Source organism: Tympanuchus pallidicinctus, unplaced genomic scaffold, assembly GCF_026119805.1.
Source record: "Tympanuchus pallidicinctus isolate F22 unplaced genomic scaffold, pur_lepc_1.0 scaffold20, whole genome shotgun sequence".
Classification (NCBI taxonomy): domain Eukaryota; kingdom Metazoa; phylum Chordata; class Aves; order Galliformes; family Phasianidae; genus Tympanuchus; species Tympanuchus pallidicinctus.
The window spans coordinates 13,843,040-13,865,416 of record NW_026294722.1 but is presented as its reverse complement, the minus strand read 5'-3'; the positions used below and the strand labels follow the sequence as shown (position 1 = coordinate 13,865,416).

At 50.6% G+C, this 22,377-nt stretch overlaps 1 protein-coding gene across 5 annotated transcripts in view; it reads left to right on the top strand.

Moving 5' to 3' along the window:
• EPB41L1 (erythrocyte membrane protein band 4.1 like 1) overlaps positions 1-22,377 on the top strand; it is a 69,201-nt gene that overhangs the window by 8,384 nt on the left and 38,440 nt on the right. For all 5 annotated transcript variants that reach the window (XM_052683696.1, XM_052683697.1, XM_052683695.1 and 2 more), the window contains exon 2: positions 1,013-1,062. The gene's annotated coding sequence lies outside the window, so the exon portion shown is untranslated. The remainder of the gene's footprint in view (positions 1-1,012; positions 1,063-22,377) is intronic.

The window sequence follows — 22,377 nt, the reverse complement described above, 5'->3', positions numbered from 1 at the left end:
TGCATCCATGTGAAATGTGAAGTTAGTGAGCTGTGAGTCCTTGATACTGAATGTTCAAGGGACTTTTGGTTTTGATTTACGTTGTTTATGTTTATGGAGTGATTGACTTTCACATAAGCAGGCTATCCTGCCTGCTTTGCGTTTGTCCTTGTGAGAGGATTGCCTGTGTGTGCTGAATGTATAAGTTAACTCTTGTTTAAAAAAAAAAAAAGGTTGGAAATATCCTTGTTGGGCTATAGGACTTTGCTTCCTCTTTCACGTAACTGTAGCACTCGTTGGACTGCAGTTGTTCCCTGGGCACATGAAGGCTTTTTTTTTTTTTTTTTTTTTCCCCCCCCTTCATTGTATAAAGTTGCCATCTAAAAAGTGGATCTGGAAATTCTGTTATAGGATCCAGAGATCATTTCCTTTTAAAACTGCTCATTTTACTATGTGTGTGCCAAACCTGCTTCCCCATGGATGGGTGAGCCAGGCTGGCTCCTCCTGTCGTGTGTGTCACTGCCTGGGATAAAGGTCCTGCCGACCAGATGTTGCCCTTGCTGCCACCAGTGAGGGCTATCATCAGAGGGGCCGTGCAGGTGACACAGAGGGACAGAAGACAATGTGGCACAGATGGCCCTGAAATGAGAACTTGGGTAGCAATTGTCTGTGCAAGCCAAGAGTCTATGATAGTTTCACTTCTCAGAGGTACTGCAGTACTGCCCGTAGTAAATATTTGCTTTTATCGCTCAGAATTGGCAGAGCTGGCTCTGAACACATGCAGTGAACAGACCTGCTGCTTTTGAAGGTACTGTTTTCACATTGATCTCTTTGAGAGTAAAGCTGCACATAAAATAATCTGTAGCAGAAAATATCCAGCAAGTGGATTTGTATGGAGTCTAAATGCAGTGCTTAAGCAGTTCGGTGCTGTCTTGTGAAGAAACACACTGCTGTCCATCCGTGTGCTTGTCATCATTCCTGGGAAGATTATTATTTTTATTATTTCTAACCAAATCCAATTTCTTCTTTGCAGATTCTGAATTGTGCCTGAACAGAGCGCTGAGATCAGCCCCTGGAAGCAGCGTGAGTTTATCCTGAAAGCCTTTATTCTCCTTTCTAGATCCCATGTAAGGCTGAGCAGGGTTTTGTAGCACAGAATGGGTTGCAGTAGCTGATGGTGGAAGATCAGAGGTCATGCCGCAGTATGAAAGAGTCTTGTATGGTAGCTGATTCTTTGCTAGAAACCCCCTTGTGATAAGTGGAAATCTGGTCTGCTACTGCTGAAATGCAGAACTGTTGTAACTTGGATTCCTATGGCTTTCCTAATGTGTTGGGATTTTTCCTATTTTAGGTGTTAGGCAACAGCCCCTTTGCTAACAGAAGGGTTCCTACCAGCTGTCTGACTCTTTGCTTGCTGACGAAACTGTTTTGGGGGAATCGCACACTAAGTTTCCATATGTGTGATTTTGTTTTTTTCTTGCCCAGTCTTCTGGAGAAGCCGGTGTGTTCGCAAACCATAAAATGTGCCACTGAGTTTTGTGAAATGGGCATCTGAGGTCCAAGCATAGGTCCCAGGCCTTCAGGAGGACTGGGCTTGGCTGTCATGAAGTGTCTCCCAATGAGCCAGCTTGGAGTGGAAGATGAGAGAGGACCAGAGATAGATCTGAGTCGTAGAATTATTTTTGAGACTCCTGGAAGAGTGGAGCCCTCATGGCTCAGGCCTTCTCCAAGAGGGCATCAGGCCCCTTGGATTTGGCTCCTGTCCACCTGAAGCAAGAAATACTCAGGATGTGGGTAGGTGATCCACATCCTTGCCGAGAGCCTCAGGTGTGCTCCTTGGGGCTGGAGATGTCCCTGGCTCTGAGCAGAGCTGTTCATTAGTTTTTATGAGCTAAGAGACTATCCTTCTGCAGAATTTCTTTGAAGGTCCAGACCTACTCAAGATCTGGGGGTGCATGTCTAAAGAGAAGGCAAGAAGGACAGGGATTCTGTGTGCAGAAGAGCCATTTGGCTGTTGGAAATATTGGTTTTGGAAGTAGAGGGGTAGAAGTGCAGTGAGAAGGGATGTCCATGTGGCTCCCTGGCATTTCTCAGGGACAGCCTTAAAAACAGAGCCAAAGCAGAAGGTGCTGTGCAGAGCAGACACAAACTGCTCAGAATGGGAAAGGAATACTATTCTCCTGAGGAAGGGGAGAAAAAATTATCATAGCAATGAGGGAATGGCTCTGCTGGTGACCCCCAGCAGCCTTATCATACAGGCAGGGACTCACCTCTGCAGTGTGGGAGCAAATCTTCCTGGCAGGCATCATGCAGCAGCCAAATGTTCCTGTGTCAGCCATGGCCTACGAGCCTAGCACCCACCCCATTTCTGAAGGAAACTGAGGCATGTGATGATACAGAGTCACATGCAAACAAGCACTCAAGTTGGGACTGCATTTCTACCCCTCTCATTACAAAACTGATATTCCAATATCCAGACAGTCTCTTAGCTTTACTGGGAGGAACTGCTCATAAAAACTAACTAGCTGCTCCAAGCCTGGGGGTGCCAGATAAGGTGGACTGGATGGGGTGTTGGGCATGGGAAGCAGGAGAAAAAAACCCTCTGCTGCTTCTCTGCACGGGGTGGCACACCAGGAGCTGCAAGAGAGCCCTGTGGTGACTCCTGACACCCAGTGATGCCTTTGCTAATACGTTTGCTTGGTGTCCCAGGTGCAGCAGGAGATTGGTGGCCCGGGTCTGGGTAAGCTGTGTTTCTTGTTTCCCCTTTTTCAATTGTGCTTTGTTAACAGATGTCCTGGTTAGCTGTGCAAGGCATTGTTCCACCAGTGGCTTGGAGAAAATGTACATTAAAGCAGAACTGATCTGCTGCTGTGCTCTTGTAGCAGCTCTGGGGAGACTTGCTGAGCCATGCACTGGAGCAATAGCATGGAGCCCATGGGTCCTACTGTCCTGATGAGTCTGGGCATGTGGAGCCATGTTGGAGGAGGTGTGGCCCAACCTGCTGGTGTTCTTGTGTTGGGGAAGGCATCCCCACACTTCTGGGAGGGTTGGTGATGCTCCTCACTTGGCATGATTGTCATCCTAGGAGTAAGCCTCTAATTTCTGTGTGTTTCTGCAGTTCCTTTGCAGCTGATCCTAACTCTTGAATATCACAAAGGGCTTACTGATAGATTTCGTCAGGCAGAGTGAAGAGGAAAAGCTTTCTTGGGTGCTTGCTATAAGGGAATGGCCTCCCTCCTAGGAAGTGATGCACAAGATACGAGTGGAGAAAATAGAATTCTGGTCCAGGTCTAAAGCAGTGGATACAGGGCTCTTTTGGAGATGCAAAACATAGTCACAGAATGGTTACGGTTGGAAGAGATCTCTGGTTCCACCTAATCCCACTCTGCTCCATCAGGGCCACCCAGAGCAGGGTAGCCAGCACCATGTCCAGGTTGCTTTTGAAGGTGTCAAAGGAAGAGACTCTACCACCTCTCTGAGCAAACTGTGCAAGTGCTCTGTCACCCACGTGGTAAAGAAGTGCTTCCAGGCAGCCAGTCAGAAGGGCTGAGACTATCTTCAAAGCAGAGCCTTCTATGCTGTCGTGATGATCATCACAGGGATGATTTAGCCCCATAATTCTGATTGCAGGCAGTTTTATAGTGGCAGCCAATCACAGATGAGCATAGAGTAGCTGCTGAGTTCCCTTCTCAGTGCCCCAGGCAGGATCAGCTCCTTACTGCAAGAATTGGTTCAGGATGTTGCACTTCCCACCTTTTGCCTGTGATTTGCTGTAGGTCTGCTTTCCAGAGTAGGCAGGAAGATAAAGCTGCTCGTTCTTCCCTAGTCTTTACCTCATGCAGTGATGGGATGCTGGCCAGGGCTGTGACGTGCAGACTGCGGGATCCTTCACTGCTGGGCAGTGGAGCTGGGGCAGCACTGTGCCTGCTCCACCATCTTGGCTCAGGGCTGCTGGTGCATTTTCCTCTTGATTTGGAGTCCATACTCCCAGGGATACATGCCTTAGTCAATGAAGATTACTCTGTGTCATCCCAACTGCTTTGGTGTTGTCTGAGCAAATTGGTTTGTGGTATGTGGCAGTGTGTGCCCTGAAGGCTGGTGAGAATGTTGCCAGCTCCCTCAAACTCATCTTGGGAAATGATGGCTGCTGGCTCAGCACTCTGCTTGCTTTGACTGAAACTTCTAACCTCTTCTGTATTATCTCAGTTAGGAGTCCAGCTTCCGCCCTGTTGCCATGCATCTGCGGTGAACACCCACTGCCGATCTCTGTCTCTGCTCAGCTCTTGAAGGCTTCTCTAAGATGTGTACTGGAGCTGTAATCTTACCCCACCTTTGGGTGTACATTCAGTGAGGCCTGCTTGAGTGTCAGGAGCTGTGGCTTTCCTTCAAAGTTGCAGCTTTGCTGCTTGCCCCTGAAGTCCTGGCAGGTCTTGGGGTGACTGTCTGAGAGCTCTCAACTCCTGATCTATGTAGTACCTTCATTACTGCCTTTGGCCATGAGTGTGAAGGGCTAGGACGGGCTTCCACCCTGTTGCACTGATGATTCCACCAGCACTGCACTGAAGGAAAGAGCTTTCCATTCCTAAATCCCTCCAGAGGAGGATTCATCACCTGTGGCTGAGTTTTGGCAGTGTGCTTAGCACAGCAGGACGTGGGGATAAAACACTGTCGTGTTTGGATCTATAGGACTTGCTCCCAGGAATGGATACTACTAGAAATCAGGTTGCTGAAGCTGCTCGAAGTGAGGCCAGTGGGCTCTGAAGGAGTTGCTTGGGGCTGATGTGCTTATCTGAGTTTTCTGGGCTCAGCTGCAGGCTTGCTGCAGGCTGGGGATGCTGGGGTCACCTGCATCCCACTACCTCCTCTCTGCCAACCTGGGAGATGCTCCTTCCGTAATAGCTGAGGGCTTTTGAGACTCTTCTCAGCCTTCTGGGAGGGTCCTTAGTGGGTTTGGAAAAGGCCAGCTCACCATTGAGCCATAGGGCACCCTGGTGCTCTGTTCTTGGCTTGTGTCCTTTGCCACCTGCTGTAGCGGCAGGATACATGCTGTGGCAGTGGGGAAGTTGGCAGTGCACTGGCGGGAGGTTATGTTGTGGTGAGACGCTTTCAGAACCAGAGAGGTGGCCAAGCACGTGGTTTGGAAAGAAACATCGGGTCTCCTCCCCAGCAATGTCACACAAGGGCACTTGTCCTGCTCCCACATGCATGTGGTGGCCCAAGGGTTGTTCAGTGGAGCTGGTGCCATCCTCCTCGCCATGGACACACGTCCATTGAGCAGCTGCTGTGCAGGCTCTGCTTCTTCCAGCTGAATGCCCAGGAAATGCAGCGGGCCCTGTGGGCAGGTAGTGGGACAGTGCTTGTTCCTCACCACGAGGTTATGATTAAACACTACCTTTGGGATGAAGAGAGCAAGGGAGAGGGCTGCCGGCATCCTGTTACAGGTGCACACTGCTGCCTCCAGCACAGGGCAGCTCAGCTGTGAGTGCCAGGGGGCTGTGTCTGGAGTTGCCACGGAAACAGAGGGTTCGGCCTCTGGGGAGATGGAGATGGTGCTGGCACTGCAGCACTGCGTGTGGGTGGTGAGAGGGGGTTGTCATGGTCTGCCTGCTGGTGACAGCCCGGGTGCTGCTCCCAGAGCCGTCACAGAGGACACCTCGGGCAGTGTGTGTGCCCACGTCTTCCCACAGAAGGTCCTGGAGTGCTGGTGACAGAAACCCCTGGAGGGTGACTCTGCAGCAGGCTGGGCCCTGCTCCACCAAGGGCTGATTGGTGTCCACAGCCTGTGGAGGCCTCCTGCCAGCCAGGCTGGGCTGCATGGGACAGAAGGGCTGGGCTGGACCTGGCTGAGGCTGCTTGTCTGCAGCCTGGGGCAATGCAGGTCCCCGAGGGAGCTGTTGTTGCCTTTGCTCCCCTTGTCTTCACTGCAGCAGCGCCCGGCTGAGCTGAAGGATGAGAGACCTGCCAGCCTGAGTCTGCTCTGTTTGGCATGAGCCATCCTCGCAGTCCAGCTGCAGTGCCGGAGTGCTGCTGTTCCTGGCAGCACGTTGTGCCTGGACTGCAAAAAGTATGTTCTGTGATTGGGCTGTTCTGGGCGCCGGGTGCAGACGAGAGCCCGCCTTAGTTCTGCATAGCTTGTGTCTGGACCTTACAAGTCTTGAGACCTCTGCCCTATTTTGAAAATAATTCTCTACTTGCCAGATCAGGGGAATAAATTTTCCCCATTTCTTGACTCAGGTTCTTCCTGCACTGTGTAAACTTTAATCTTTTGTTAATTGCTTCAGTGGTAAAACATTAATTTCTCAGTGTGTGGTGCTTCCCTGCAGCAGGGCGTGCTCAGCTGCAACCCCAGGCTCAGGCAGCCAGGTCCTGCTTCCCCAGTTCACATCTGCCTGCCGGGTGGGTGGTTCAGTGCCCGCGCTGTGCATTGGGACTTTCCTTCCACTGCTGTGTGACAGCAGGAAGCACTGGTAGCCCTTTCACTAAGAGCTCTGCCTTTGATGAGTCTCTGCCCTTGGGTGTGGTGGAGAGAGGCTTAATTCGGTTCCCCCTGCCTCCGCCTTTTTTTTTCTTTTTTTCTTTTTTTCTTTTTTTTTTTTTAACCTCTCCAGTCCTTCCTTTTGTTGTCATTTAATTGCCGAAGTTCCCTGAATGCCTGCTACCTGCCTCGGGGGAGAATTCGAGACACATCAAAGCAAGAAGAGCATCTGCAATCACTAAGTATACATCCTTTGGGAGCTAGAGACTGATTAAACTGTGTGGAAAAACAACTGCTAAAGACTGTCCAAGAAGTAAAGATTGTCCAAGAGGGGCTGGGAGAGAGTAAGAGAAATCGAGCAATATTTGCTTACCAAAAATTGTCTCTCTCATTCCTAAGGGACCTCACTGGGGTCTGGCAGGGTGCTGGGGAGGGCAGCAAGGCTGCTGCATTCTGCAATGGGAACCAAGGGTCTTGGTGCATCCTTCCAGTTCTGGTCTTGGCATGGGCTTGTGCAGCTATTTGTCAGGACTGAATCTATGCATGGTCTTGTGACTGATACCCCCTTCACTTAAGGAGCCTCCGCTCCTTACTCTGGAAGCTGGATGCTCATCTACTCCTGTGCAAGCTTTCCCTCTGCAACTCCCCTGCAATGGGGGCAGCTTTTGCTGTAACCTCACTTAATGGTGTCAATGCTTCTTAGGAAGAGTTGGCATCTGATCGTGTGTGGAAGGTAGAAAAGAGGTGCTAGCAATGAAAATGGTGAAGTTGTGAACTTAGTGTCCTACATGGACTCTGCAGGTGCAGCTGGGCAGGGCAGCAGAAGAGTACACAACCAGCAGTGACTGCTGTGGGAAGCCTGCCTGGGCATAGGGTAAGTTGAACTTTGTCTTTCAGCTGAATAGGGAAAAATAAATAAATTTAAGGCTTCGTATTTTGGGAACAATAGAAAGCAAACAGAATGAATCACAGAATCGTCCTCAGCAGTAACGTTTCTTGCAGTCACAGGTCAAGATTAAATCGGTGATTGGGGAGGTGTCAGCAGCTTAGTCTCTACCTGAAGCAGTCTGTGGTGTGTAGCAGCTGCTGGGTGCGTGAAGGTGTGCGGCATGGGCCGCAGTAGAGCACCCTGCTGTGGCACACGCCATGCTCCTCCTGGTGCCTCAGGGCAAGCCTGTGGGCTTTTTCTTAAACCTGCATTCAAGGAAGGTTTTTTTATTATTATTTTTGAGAAAACTATATTAGTAATAATTCATGTTTCACGGAGCATCTTCTTCCCACATGTTAATAAGTCATGAACTGGAGATACTCTTTATCGCTTCAGTGGAATGTTTTATTGGTGAGGGGCTGGCAGCAGCATGCCTGCAGTCCAGTGCATCCCTGCACGTGGCGGAAGGGAAGGTCCTCCAGGAGAGCAGCCTCTGGAGACTCACCCACTGTGTCTTGGGCTCCTTCAACTCAAGGGCCCTTTGTCTCATGCCCTGCTAATAGCCTGAGCTCAGCAAGTCGCCTGTCACTGCAGGGTTAACCAGAGCTCTTGAAAGCCTCTCATTTCTTTTAGAATAATTTTAGGGCAAAGCATTTGCAGTTACACTCATTCCTCATAGAGCTGAAGATTAATCACATTTCCATGTGCCAAGTCAAAGGAAAAGCTTGTTTTCTCTACGGCTTTGATGAGTAGGCTGTGCTTGTGAGAGGCTAGACCTCTGCTGCAGATACTGATGTTAGGAACAGCTTAAGGAAACCTAGGAAGTCTGGGCCTTTTAAAATTTTTTTTTTAATTTTTTTTTCCTGTCTTTATTTTCCATGGTTAATAGAGCAATTTCCTGCTCCTCTTTCCAGCCAGCTGCTAATCTGTCCTTGCTCAGAAACAGGCTGAACAGCAGCATGAATTGCAGGTACCATCCAAAAACTGTTTCCAAGAGCAATTCTCCAGTTCCAACTCCTGATTATTGTTTCACTTACTGAATTGCTGCTTTTCTTCCTTTGAACTTATGTTACTTTTTTCCCTGCAGTGTAATTTTGTGACATTTGGAGGAATTTGCCCAAAACATGGGTCTGTATTGCTTGGGAGGTAGCAGTGATGCTGAGGGTTGTGATTTGCTCTTGGAGCAAAGCATTCCCCTCTTCTGCTTGCAAGGCTCTCTCCCTGTGGGTTGGCATGTAACAGAGGTGGAGAAGTGTGCTGCACTTCTGGGCTTGTTATGATTAAAACTTGACTGAGACTGGGATAAGGTCTGAGGTGATGTGTTGAGCAGCAAATGAGGGCATGGTATGGTGAAGGATGGAGGCAACCTGGTAGATTGTGAATCCTACTGTGGTGGCACAGCTGAGAGCTGGTATTCAGTAAAAGGGAGCAAGTTTCTGGGCAGAGCTTGTGAATGCATGAGAGTTGGCCACGCCTGGTTGTTTCCCCACTGTTTGTAGCTTTGGGACCTGGGACAGAGAAGCCAAGCTGTAAAGGGTAATGCTGGACGCAGCGTATGAGGAGCTCAGATGATTGGTGTCCTTGGGAGCACAGATTGTGTGGTGCCATGGGAAGTGCTGGTTCCCAGTAGCCAGGCTGGCTTCTTGAGATGGAGCAGAGTGGTTTAGGTTTGTTTTTTCCCTTTTGGAATCCAGCATTAATCAACTTGTGAAGACAGCAATTAGACTTGGAGTAGGAGGTAAAGTGGGAGGTCAAGCTTGTCTAAAAGCATTGTTCCTTTTCCTCTAGACCTTGGATACAGCACATGATGTGGGGCACATGGTTGGGCATCAGGGAGAGGTGACAGCAGATGCCAGGTGAATGAGATGCAGGGTTTTCCGGTCCCACCCCTGCTGCTGGAGCTACAGCAGCAGAGCCAGTGTGTGCAGGCAGGTGGCTGCTGCAGGATGGCTCCTGCGGGATGCTGGTTGCTAGGCAACCTCAGAGGTGGAGCTTTGCAGGTTGGGAAGCTGCTGCAGGCTGCTTCTGCCCTGCCTGCATCCTATCCTGCATACTCTGGGAAGTGCTGCTGGCTGCCCTGCTCTGGAGGGGGAGCTGGGGTACTCCAGTGTAGCTGGGCATTACTATCAAAGGCTTCTCAGACTGAGATTGTTGATGCCCTCACTGTGAAGATGGGAAGTTGTTTTGGAGCTATGATGGCTTTATTGTTTGGAGCTTCCACCTAAACAAGAAGAGTTGAGAGCTGCAAGACCTCAGCAGTTCAGGCAGCACACCTTTGGTCAGGATGGTACTGACTGCAGGACACTGGGGAGGAAGTCTCCTTGGCCCTCTTTAGGTTGTGGCTGAGTCAAAACGTGTGCAAAGGAAAGGCTGGGTGCTACAGCAGTACAGATAACCTGTGTAGGCACCAGCAACTGCCTTGCGCAGATGCCAGTACTGCAGGCTGTCTCCCTGAGCAATTGCAAGCTTGTCTGGGTAAGTTACTCCTGTGGGTCTCTCTTCCTTACAGTTTATTCCCAAGCCCAGATCTTTATAGGACACTTGGGGAATTCTTTCTTGGAAACAACAAAATCTTTGGATTAAATGAGATCCTGAAATGCAGCAAGAACCTGTGCCTGTAGTTGCCCCAGGGCTGGAGTAAAGGGAGGTTACTCTGGGCGGTGGCTTAAACTTTTTATTTCAAAGCATCCTGATGCTTCAACCAGTGGATTCAACCGGGATTTTGCATGCTGAAAGTTAAGCAATCTATTTTCTCCTTTGCCCTTTTCCCTAGCACTTGTGAGGTCCCTGCCCACAGCTGGAGCATCTTGCTGGATCTTTGCTGAGTGTTGAATGTCCAGGGTGCACCACCATATCATAATACCATCTTATCCCTGCTCCTAGAGTCTCCTCTGCACTCTGCTGACTCTGCAGATGTGTGTTGTGGAAGGTACTTGCTTGCCTGGAAGAGGCACATTCCTGGCTCTGCAGAGCTGCCTGACATGTTAGAGGAGGCAAACTGTGCAATACTGTATTTGTTGGAAGTATCCAAGTAATTTTGTCAGGATGATATCTCAGATAAAAGCAGATTTTATTCACAATTGCAGTGGCAGACGTCCCACAAGCAGGAGAGCGCACTTATGGACACAATATGACAGCTTTTTATCTTGTTTCCCCCCATCCCTCCTCCCCTGCCCTGTTTTCCCATTGGCTGGATACTCCAGGCTCACAGTTTACAGTTTTACAGTTTTACAGGTTTACAGTTGTTAGTTTGTGTGTTATCTGGCATCAGTCAGCAGGCATCCTGTTGTTTCCAAGATGTCTCAGTGCTCTTCTTGTCATATCAATATGGTGATTTTCTTCAAAGTCTTCATTAAACAAAGAGCACCAGGGGGAGGAGGTGATGCTAGGCCTTCCCAGCGTCTCTTCAGGTGTTTCCTTGGGCATGCCATGTCTTGTTCTCTGGTTTGATAAGTCTTGTGCAGGATATTCTTGCAATGTGTGTGACAAAATATACATATACACACCTATATACTGAGCATGTATTCCTGGGAGAGGGTTCATCTAGAGGACAAGTAATGCAAACTATCAGAGACCCCTTCCCAACTAAAGTAGTAAGACTCCCAAAATGAACGATGGCAACAGAGACAATGAAATAAAAAATTCTTATCTAATTCCAGTGCAGAAACAACATTTGATTCCCATATGTACTGCAAAAAGCCTTATTAAACTTAGCTCTCTCTGCACTCCCCTGAAACAGAGGACAGGATGCAGGCAGCCAGCAGGCAGGGATCACATGCAGGGTTTGGTGGTGGTGCACATCTCTCTGCTGGCTCTGGTGCATGCAGGACTGCTGCACTAGGTGTGTCTGTGCTGTGCTGCTGAGCAGCTGAGCTGTGCGGGGCTGTGCTCCAGTCCAGGTGTGAAGCTGTGACCTGCAGGGTCCCCATAAAGGTGCAGGACAGAAAGCCCTTGGCTCCACAGTGCAGGTGGTCAGTGCCTCATCTGTCCTCAGAGCCAGGTATGGAGCACTGGAAGGTGTGGGCAGCATTCCTAAAAGTGGTGCGTGGGGAGTGGTGAAGATTGGCTGAACTAGCCAGTGTGTTGCAGTGGGGTTCTGAAGGCCACAGATGTCCCAGGATCCCTCCAGAAACCTTTGTGCTGATGCAGCAGCATGGCCATCCACATGTGGGAGGGGAACGGGTACTGGAGAGCCAACATATGCCATGAGCTGCTCTGCTGCGGAAAACCAGCTGCCAGCTGCTTGGCTATTGGAGTGGACTCCCCAGACTCCTGTTCGTGGGTGCTAACTCTCTGGCCAGAGAGTCGGCAGGACAGGCAGCCTGCCGAAGTGCTCTGACACCCAGGGGGCTGGGATAGCTCCACAGAATGTAGTGGCAGAGGGAGGAAGGAAGCTGCGTAGTGCCTTGCCTTGCAGCGAATGGGGTTTTCCAGCAGGCTGATGACAGTCAGGCATTTCGACTTGCTAACGAGCTGCTGGCGTCGGGGGGAGGGGAGCCGAAGCCTGAGGGAAACAGTAAAACCGGAGTTCTCTGGAATAGCATCAACCCCTGCTGTGGCGGCAGCAGCTGTATGCCTCTGACATCACTGCTACTGCCCTGGCCAAGCTGTAAAAGGTTCTGCAGAGGGTTGGGAGTATGGGATTTGGAGGGGACAATGGGATCTGTGGGTGCAGTGGAAGACGAAGTTATGCTACAGGTACTGAGCAGGCTGTTGGTGACCTGCACAGTACACAGCGCTGTGACATTCAGGCTGTTAGGGATGATGTGGCTTGCTGTGGCCATGGGATGGTGTCCCATGCCAACAGTCAGCATGCGCTGACTGGACGTGTGGCCAGCTCTGCTTGTCACTGCTACCAGAAGCTTCATGGGCTGCAGGAGGAACATGGAAATAAGGAATTTGCCAGCAGCAGAGCAGCTGCAGGGGTGCTTGTCTAGCAGTGAGCTGGACATGGAGTGGGCTCTTGTCCTGCCCCGAACTGTAGGACTGGGTGCTGGGGTAGAAGCCAACCCTGAACTGGGCAAACTTAGGTGGCCTTATGAGAGAGGGAGGGAAGCAAACCTCAACATGGGATGTGGCACAGGCATCACGAGTTGCAATCTGTGCCCAGTTTTTCAGTTTGCTGTTAGATGTCTCAAGTAGCTCCTTAATCTGGAGAAATGTGTGGTGGTTTTGCAGAGCTGAATCATGCTCTCTCCTGAGCCACCAGCTGAGAGAGCTTCATTTTCATGCTGATGGTGCTGTGTGAAAGGTATTTCTTGACTTCTTGACTTGTCCACCCGGAAGGGTTACAGCAGTTTATTTCTGAATTTAGATATTCAGCTGGGAGGTGTCGCTTGAAAAGATGGGGGTTTCAGCTGGTGGCTGAAACCTGGTTTTAAAATGATTTGGGTCTTGAGAAACAGCTGTTCACTGCTGTGTGTGGGTGGGAGCTGGACAGCAAGAAGGAGAAAATAATGCTCTTGCATTCAGACAGGCTTGGGCTCAGAGCAGTGCAGTCCCACCGGCCTGGTGGTGAACGTACTGCTGGGCAGGTGAGCTGCCGAGCCCTCCTGGAGCATTGGGAACATGACACAGATCACAGCGTTCTTTCCTAGTTTTCTGATGCCAGCAGGACTGTGTGTTTTTGTTTTCTTTTAAAGCAAGGCAGAGTCTGCCAGGTGGCAGAAGAGGGACTGTGGAATGTGGCCAAGCTGCCATCATGCCCTAACTCAAGGCTAGTGTGTTGTATTCCTGCTCTCTCCCTGTGAACCCAGTGACTTCCTAACTTCACATTTTTGGCCCTAACTTTCTCATTGTTCATGTTTGACCCAACTTCTGTGTGGCACGATGCCATTGATTTCACATCATGAGGGAGCTGACCCAGGCTTTCTGAGGATAGCTTGGTGAAATACATATGGACTGTTTTATTGACACTGCAACTAGGGGTTGTTGTGATGGGAGGCTGCTGCCTGTCTCCAGAAGGCAATGCCGTTGGAGGAGTGGTGTGGTTTGTTTGTGCAGGGGAGGCGCTTTTCTGTCTGTAAGATGTGTTGGGAAAGCACAGCTTCATGTTCCAGGGTCAAATGTTTGCACTGCTGGGCTAACACATGACAAGTAAGCAGATATCCCAGCTCTTTGCAATTGCTGACATGATACAAAACATAATTGTCCAAATACAATTTCAACACGTGTCAATGCAGTCTAATCTCACTGCGTGAGAGCAGCTTGCCAGCCTCATTCCAAAAGGCTGAGAGCTCTTAGTCTGGAGTGGGCCAGCTTCCCCATAGCTGGTCTGCATGGAGGGCCCTGTGCTCATCTCACTAAGGCAGAGACAAAAAGCTTGTAGAGATTTTGCAGAATCATCCCTTCCTCCTATTCTCATCCTTGTATTTGTCCTACTTGACCAGTGCATATCTCAGCAGCTCTAGGCTTGGCCGTCATGTGGCCTGTGGATGAAAAGCTGCTATCTGCTGCTCACCACAGTGCTCAGCTGCTTCTTCAGGCCTGGTTTGACATATTTTTACCAGCCCGACATCCTTATTGTTCCCAGAAACTCAGGATCAGGTCAGTGGTTGCAGAGTATGCCAGCTGAACAGCCCAAGCTTGCCAGGCTGTGCTCAATGTTAGAAAGGAATCATTTCTCCAGCCTACATGTCTGTAGTAGTTGGCAAAGTGTCACGCTGATTTAAACCAACTGGGCAGGCAGACTTCGCCTGTCTTCAGATGGGGGACATTCCAGACAACCTTGATGAGACTCTGCTGCCCTCCATCACCAGCCAGGCTTTGAGGTAGATCTGTTAATTGCTTGTGAGGCAGGATCTCCAAGAAAACCATTTTCTGCAGTTACACTGGGAACATCTTGTGGTTGGTTTGTGGCAATCTTCTGTAGTGCCAGGCTCATGCCTTTGTTCCTCTTTGCTACCTGTAGACAGGAGGATCCATCTCAGTAACTGAACCGAAGGAAGGACAGAAAATAGAGGGAAACAGAGGACTTAAGGCAAGTGTGTGGGCATAAAAGGTCTTAGAAAGCATTACTGTACTGCATGTGTGGTTACACACTGAAAGGTAAATCTCAGTGCTGCAATAGCAGAGCCTTTCAATCCTGACTGGTGGAGAATCTGCAGAAGCCAGGCAAGGAGGAGGTCTAAAGCATGCGGTCTGTCCAGCTAAGAATAGAGGGGCATTTGAAGCAGACCCTCACTGTGTGGCCAAGACCCCAGTGGCAGAAGTAGTAATCAAATGCTCCCCGATCTGGATACAGCAGTGCTCTGTGCCCAACTGCTCATGTCTTTGCTGTTGTTTTCTGCTCTTACAAAGTTGTGCAAAGAGGAGCTCCAAGGTCCTGCAGCCCATCTGGGGCCAGAGACTCCCTGAGCTGCTATCTGTGACTTGGTTCAGGGGCTCTGCAGACATTGTGCTCTCTTAGGGCCTCCACATCAATACTTGGAAGGACCAGACATTGTGAGAAGGAGAGAGGAGCTCTCCCCTGGTGCCAGGGGACAGGGACTGCATGGTAGGAGGTTTGGGTGTAATGTGCAGAGGATGAAGCCCTGAAGCAGGCTGATGTGCAAGGAAAAGTGTTTTCACTGCAGGAGACTATTAAAGGCTTGTCAGACCGGTATAGATGGACCAGCTCTATGCATTGAGCTGAATGGGATTAAATGACCACTTGAAGCATCTCTTTGCTGCAGTGTTTGCAGTGCTGATGAAAGGATGTGGTGAGCTCCCTGGGGCTTGCAGAGGAGGCAGCACGGGGCCTGGGCAGTGCTGAGGGGAACGCGTGCAGGTGGCTGCAGAGATCAGAGCTTCTACGTCAGCGACATCTGGAGCCTCACCTCTGTGAGTCAGCAGTTTGGGTGCTGATGAGTCACAGTGGTGCTGCAAGACCATGGGCTGCTACAGGGCTGGAATCAATCGTCTGGAAGAAGGGCATCTTGAGAAGAGGAAGACAAGATGTTTTCCCTCATTTTTTCAGCAAGCCTGGTTGTGAGGCATGCCAGCACTGAGCAACTCAGCCCTCCCCTGCTCCATGCTGTGGCACCTCAATGATCTGGAGCTGGTATCTGGCTGCTGGCATCCCAGCCTGAGGGCACAGCTCCCTGCTTGGCTGCGCCTGCCAGCATATGGCCATGGTCACATGCATCCCTAGTGTGGAAAATGCAATTGCGTCCTTCCTTTGTGGGGTGTGTGCTGGGAGACATCGCTAATCCCCTAAACTGGAGTCCTGGAATCTACACAGAGTGCACGTGTTCTGGAATTCAAATTACAAGTCGATCCTGGGATATAGGAGCTGGTGGCTGTAAGCTGCTGCCCCATTCTGAAGTGATTGAAATGGTGAGAGTGGACAGAATGGGTTTGAAAACCAAGTGGAGGTAATCCCATAGTGTGCCGGAGGATGAGAAAGGAGGTGGCACTCCCCTCTTTTCAGGCAGCCCCTGCAAGAAGCAGCCCGTCCTGCTAGGAGTCTCGTCTGCAGTTTGCAGGTGATCTTTGAGTACGTGTGGACATCCCTTTAAATGCATTGAGGTATTCTGAATCAGTTCAAAGGTGGGTAACAAGTATCATTTTCATGCTTAAAGAAAATTGCTCAGGACTGTTCTGCATCCTTTCTGGGCTCAGATAACCTCAGTTTGAGATTTGAATCTTCAGAACCACCACAGGCCCATTCCTGTCAGAAAGCTCAGCCCTGCCCTTGGTGCTGTAGGTCAGAGCCTCGAGTATCATGTCTTCAATGCATGTGTGTCCAAGTTCATGATAGCCAGCTTGAGATTTATTTATGGACACCCAAGGGATCTTTGTAGACAAGGTGCAGATGTCCTGCAGCAAGCTGGAGACTTGTGGCAGTACTTGTTTGCTACTGTTTTGCAAGTTGTTGAGGGATTTTCCTTTTGTCTCCAGTTTAAGATTCTGTGTCTGGGCCCTCTCAAAAGCCAGAGAAGAGATTCTCTGTAGCTTTGTGGCAGATGGCTGGTGAGACAAATGCTGCTTACAAATACATACAAAAAATTCTTACAAAAAGAAGTGAGACTAGTACAGGATTTTGTTAGCACAGAAGACTCGGAGTGACATAAGAAAAGTTGTTCAACTCCATGAGCCTCTTGTCGTCCATTTCCAGAAGTTGACTTTTGTCCCTTCCCAGCTCACATTGCCGGGCTCCTGGTTACTATTTCTGGCTGCTGCTCAGTCCTGTGACCTGTTCACATTGCTTTGACACCTTGTTGGTCCTACTTTCACATATCCATTAAATGGTGTTGAGCATGGAAATTTCCAAGTCACAGTTTTTCCCACAGCTGCTGTAATTCATCCCTGCCTCATGTATATTTTGGGACTCCAGAATACAAGCGAGCACTGCAGTGCCGGTCGCTGTGGGCGTGCTGGGGGCCAGCATTATGGTGGCTTTGGGAATCAGACCTGAATTCCTGGTGGTCACTGTGTTTGTGTGGCTATGGCACTGCATTAATGTGGCTTTATTTTCTGTCTTGAATATAAAGCAGAAATGAAAAGCAGAACAGGCAGAACTAATTGTTCCTGAAAGACAATTGGGGGTGGATGAAGGGTATAAGGTGGGAGGGAATTAAGGTAAATCTGTTCCTGAAAACCAGCTATCCCATCTAAGAACACTTCTTGCCTTGTGCAGGGCTGGGCTCACCTCTAAAAGCAGAACCCTTGTCCCCTGGGGAAGTGATGGAGAACAGGTGGGAGTGCTGAGTGGGTCCTGTTTCCAGTCCAGAGAGCTGCTACCCTGCTCCTACTCCCTGTGCTTGGACCGTGCACCAAAGCTTACCCAGTGCTCTGAGCTGTCCCTTCTGGGGCTAGGAAAGGAGGTCTGGTAGCCCTTGTGTTGTCACCTCTGAGGCACTCCATGCTAAGCCTAACAAAGCCTGGGTCTCAGCTATTGGCTCCACAGTTCTCCCCCCAGCAGGCACCTCGAATCCAGCCAGCAGATCTCCTGGGGAGCTTTTTGTCAGGTCTGATCTTTGGGGCCTGCTGGATCTTTGGGGATCCCAGGCACTGGGGCACCATCTAAGACAGTGAAGGGGTGAGCCTGGCACAAGGCACTAGGAGATTCCCCAGGCCAATGGGAGCTGCTTGGTGTGTTGGGGAGCAGAGGCTGCAGGGCTGGAGGCTGCCCTAAGAAGACAGGAGAGGGATGATCATCCTTGCAACCTTGGGGCTGGCATAAGTTCCTGTCATCTTGCAGCTGCCACAACACACAAGCTCAACACAGGGCAGATTGTGCAATGTCATCAGGCCAGCCAGAAATGCTGTCACTGCTCAGGATTCAGTTTGGGCTGCTTGGTGACCTGGTTGTGCACAGATCCATCACTTATGATGACCCCAGCGCTGGGGCCCTTGGGCTGCACTGTCCTGTGTACCTGGGGCACAGTGAGCATGTCTAGCGTTTGGTGGGTGGCAGGAGGCAGGCTAGAGCCCAGAGCCTGCTGCATGGCACCATGATGTTGAGCACGAAGGGTGGTGTGGGTTGGGGCACCCCAGGGCAGTGGCACAGAGGAGCAGGACTGAGGCTCCTCCGCACCAGCTGTTTTCCAAAGTAGCCCTGGATTTGCCTATGTGCCCTGAGGCCCTGCAGTGTTCCCTTATGTCCCCTGTGCAGGTCAGAGCAGGTAAGCTGCAGGAATTCTGTATGCTGCTCTCTTGCAGTCCCAAGCTGCCTTTCCTTTTCTCTCTCTACACTCCTTTCAGCCATCTGTTCTTTAACATATTTGTCTTTCATCTTTGATAATTGCCTGCAAAGCCTGAACATCTCCAAGACCTCAGAGCCATCCTTGCTTTGGAAGGAGGCCAAATCTCCTGCTAAAAGGTTGTTTCTTCTGTGCCTGGGCACATTCAGAGATTGTGAGGCCCCTTTGCTGCAGCAGCCTGGGAAGCTTGGGATATTTCCTTGTTCTGCTTAAGCCAACATTCCTCCTTTTTTTGCACATCTACTCATTTGTGCAGTGAGTCTTCACCAGTGGCCAGGCTGCTGCTGCTACTCCTGCCCTTTTTCTCAGGCCCTTCACGATCACTGCTGGCTGTGCTCTGGACTTCCTGGGAGCCTGCTTGGGACTCATCAAGTGCTAATAGGTGGGGAGAACATGTTTTGCATGCTCATCTCTTGTCATTTAGACTCATTTGGCTCTGGGATTTCTTAGTCCTAACCCTACTTTGATCTGTTCTCAGCAGTGGGGGCATGGTTCATGTTCTCGTTCAAAAAGGCTGGAGCTGAGTGGGTGCTTACAAGCTTGTGTTGGTGTGACATAGTTGGGCTGTGTGCCTGCTCTGCCAGCATGCAGCACTGCTTGGCCCTGCTGCTGATGTCTTTCAGCATTCAGAAAGACTAGGACTCACAAGAAGAGGTGATATGGCCTAAAACACCCAAGCTGTTGTAAAAGCTGCACCTGCCATCTCTGTGGCTGCCCTAGCAATGGCCTTGCACTTCCCACATAGCCCACATGCATTGGGCCTTGCACCCCAGCCCTGTCCCCATTCAGTGCAGTGTCTTCGTTCTGTCTGTATTCAGTTGCTTTATCAGTGTCTCGCTTCTGTCCTACATTCCCTCTGCCTCCCCAGCTTGGGATTTCATGCAGGTATCTGGATGTTTGCAGCTGAAAGATGTAAAGCCTCAGTCCATGTATTTGCTGGCTCAGATGTTTGTGCAGTAGGAGGGATGCTGCTGCTCCCACCTCCTGTTGGGACTATGTCTTGTTGCTTGGTGTTGAACCCAGAGAGGACAAACTTTCAGAGCACTGAGCTGCCTTCTCCTCATGGGTCTGGCCGTGAGCACCCTCGGTATCCCATAGTCACCTCCAGGAGCCATGGAATTAAGAGCATTTTCCTGAGAGTGGGCTGGCAGGACCTTTACTGTCTGCAGAGAAAAGGGCTGCAGTCATCCTTGCCTTCCCTGGGCATTCCTTACCAATGAAGGCATTGGGGGGGATCTGGGTGTATCTCCTGAAAGATTTGGCACGTCTTAGTGGCAGTTCTGCATGTCCAGCCTGACACGTGCGCATGCCAGGCTCTACAGGTCCCTTTCTGCCTGGCATCCCTGGGGCTCAGGTGCCTTCCTGCCCCTGCTGGAGGGCATTGCTTCTTGCTAAGGACTGAGGTAATTTTGCTGTTTTTCCCAAGCTGCCCTGGAGAGCTGGCACCATTTCACACCATTAAGAGTGGATCAGATGATGGAGGCGTTACACGGTACTGCTTAGCCTGCACCAAGCAGCTCGGTGTTCAAGGAGTGGGTCTGGGGCAGTGCCTGGTACAGCTCTCTGCTGTGGACGGCACTGCCAATGGCCAGGAGGTTTAGCTGTTGTGTTGGGTGGTGTGTGTGGCATAATAAATTAGGTCCTTCTCATCATGTGTCAAGTCCTATCTGAGCGATGGTTATGGTCTCATGGTCCTTGTCTGCACCATCTCCCCTTTTTCTCCTCCTCTTCCTGTCTGTCTTTTGTTTCCTCTCAGCTCTGACCTGACTTGTCCCCCTGCTTTCTTCCCTGTTCCTTCTTGCCTGCAGCCCCACCATGCACCTGGTCCCACAGCTGGTGCTGGAGATCTATGGCCATAATAGGCACTGGTGGAGGATTCTGGCTCTGTGCCTTGAGGAACCTGAATCATCTGTGCCCTCCACATTTCCCCTTTGTTTGGGAGCTGTGAAGTGGCTGCTATCCCATGAGAGTGGGCAGGATTATCTTATTGGGATGCTTCTCCCAAGCATCCAGGCGGTTTTGCCACCGAATGCTTGGAGATAAGTGGTACTAGATCAGGCTGGGTTGGAACAATGTCCTGCCAGCTGAGCTGCTTAGCTGTGGTGGGAGACTCCATCCTGCTGGGTTGACAGGGGTCACATCCTCAAGTGCATATGCTGCTGGGGAAAGACCAGGTCAGCTTTCAGAGCCTGCCCGGGTAGTGCAGTGGGGCACTCACAGGGCTGTGGGGCTGATGTGTGCCCACATTTCCAAAGTGACCAGGGAAGATGCTCACTTATCTGTGCCTTTAATTATGGACTTGCTATTCAGAGAAGTTTGGGACGAGGCCTTGGTCCATGCTCTGTCCTGACATCTCTTGCTGGCTGAGAAGCTCTGAGTGGTTCCTGCTTCCTTCAGTATGATCCTGGCTGTAACCATGCTCTTGCCACCTGTGTGGCATTGAAGTCCCAACGTCTTTTTCAGAATCCTCTGTGCACATCGCATCTGGCGTCCATCCTGCAGCAGGCCCTGTAGTTCTGTTTGAGACCCTCATGTGTGTACGTGGCACCTACCGTGCTCTTTAACTGCAGACTTCAGCATTTGATTTGGGCTAGGTCCACCTGCCCTTGTGGCCAAGTCTCCTGGGCAGTGTTACTTGCTTTGGGCGGTAAGTCCCTGCTGTCTATGATGTCTTGTGCTGATGGCCAGGTGGAGGAGCCCCTGCACAGTGTACCTCTGATCAACGCAGGGCAACTGCTGGGATGTGAAGCCGTGCTGTGCTGGTATGCCTGGTGTCTGTGTCCAGCCAACCTGCCAGCTTGGCCTGTGCAGACCTGGGCAGGGAGATTTTGGAACCCATTGCAGGGCTGTGCTGTGGTCCTGGTCGGAGAGTGCAGAGGTGATTTCCTTCACCAGGATCATTTGTGGCAAAAATTGAGCTCCTTTTTCACTGGTCTTTTCAGGAGAGATAAAAGATGTTTGTGTTGTGTGCTCCACACAATACAGATGTCCACGTGTGTGTTGTGGCATTATGGTTGTTTTGGCACAAATAGAATGGTGCTGATTCAGGGCAGAGATATGTTGCAGGCAGATAGTGTTACCTTTGGCCCATCAAAACCATTTGGCATATTCTTTCCTTCAGATGGCTTCACTGTCACCTGTACGAGTGATCGCTTGATCTATCAGCATCAGCCTGGCTTACCCTTGGGGCTGCAGCCTGGTCCCTGCTCTACTGTTTCCCCTGGGTACAGGTGCTTGCAAGGGAGGAATGTGTGGTCCTGACAGTAGAGAGTTGTGAGTATCACAAAGTCAGCAGTGGGCAGTTTTTGGAGCTCATGCTGATGGGCAGCTGGGCAGCAGGGCTGAGAGTGGGTTTCTTCCTCTGCCTTTGGTGGGTATGCTCCCTAAGAGCAAGAGCATGCACAACTGCTGCATCATTTGGGGGAAGCTGGGTCCATGGGCTGTGATTTTGCAGTTGTGTGTCTCCCTGCTCCTCCTGACAAACATCTCTGTTGTTGCAGCAGTCTATGCTGCATGAGAACACCCAGTGGCCTGGCACTGAAAGCTGCCCATCTCTGAGCTGGTTACCTCTGTAAGCCCCAGTCAGCCCCAGGTGGGCTGCAGGTTGACCCTGGATCTAGTCATTCTCTGCAAAACTTAGTGCTTCAGGCAATGTGGGATTGAGTGCAGCTCCCCCTCTGCCTGCCTGCCATGGGCTGCTCAGGCTGAGGTGCTGGGCAATACCCAGAATGTTCCACAGCAACTCTACCAGTGCCCTAGGGTTTCCCACCACTCACTGAAGATAGGATCCATCCCTCTGCTGTGACAATGTTAGTTGTGGATACTCTTGGGCACTTTGTGCTTTCAAGAACCATGAGATACAGTACATCTCTGTGGTGCAGCTGTCAGTATTTACTCCATGCTGAAGTTCCTCCCTGATGCGCAGAGTGACACAAGGAGCCACATGTGTCATGAGTGGAGCTGTGCTGGATGTCACGCTCTGCTCTTTGCTGTGGACAGGGTTGAGGAAGAGCTTCTGTTCAGCTCTTGCTGTCAGTACATCTCCAAGCTGACTGCTGAACTAGAGCAAGCGGGGTGCTCGGCTTTCAGAGGAAGTGTGTTTTCTGCCCTATGAACTGTTCAGGAGACCTGTATGATGCAGAGAATTGCTGTACTGACTCAGGATGAAACTATGTAGTGGATCTAGCTCCTTGCTGAAAACCCCACATTGCAGCTGAGTGACAAAGCGCCTTCCCTGCTGGTGTGTTTGAGAAGGATGCCGGAAGAATTGCAGCTTGTTCTCTGGTACCTGGACCAGGATGAGTCAGATG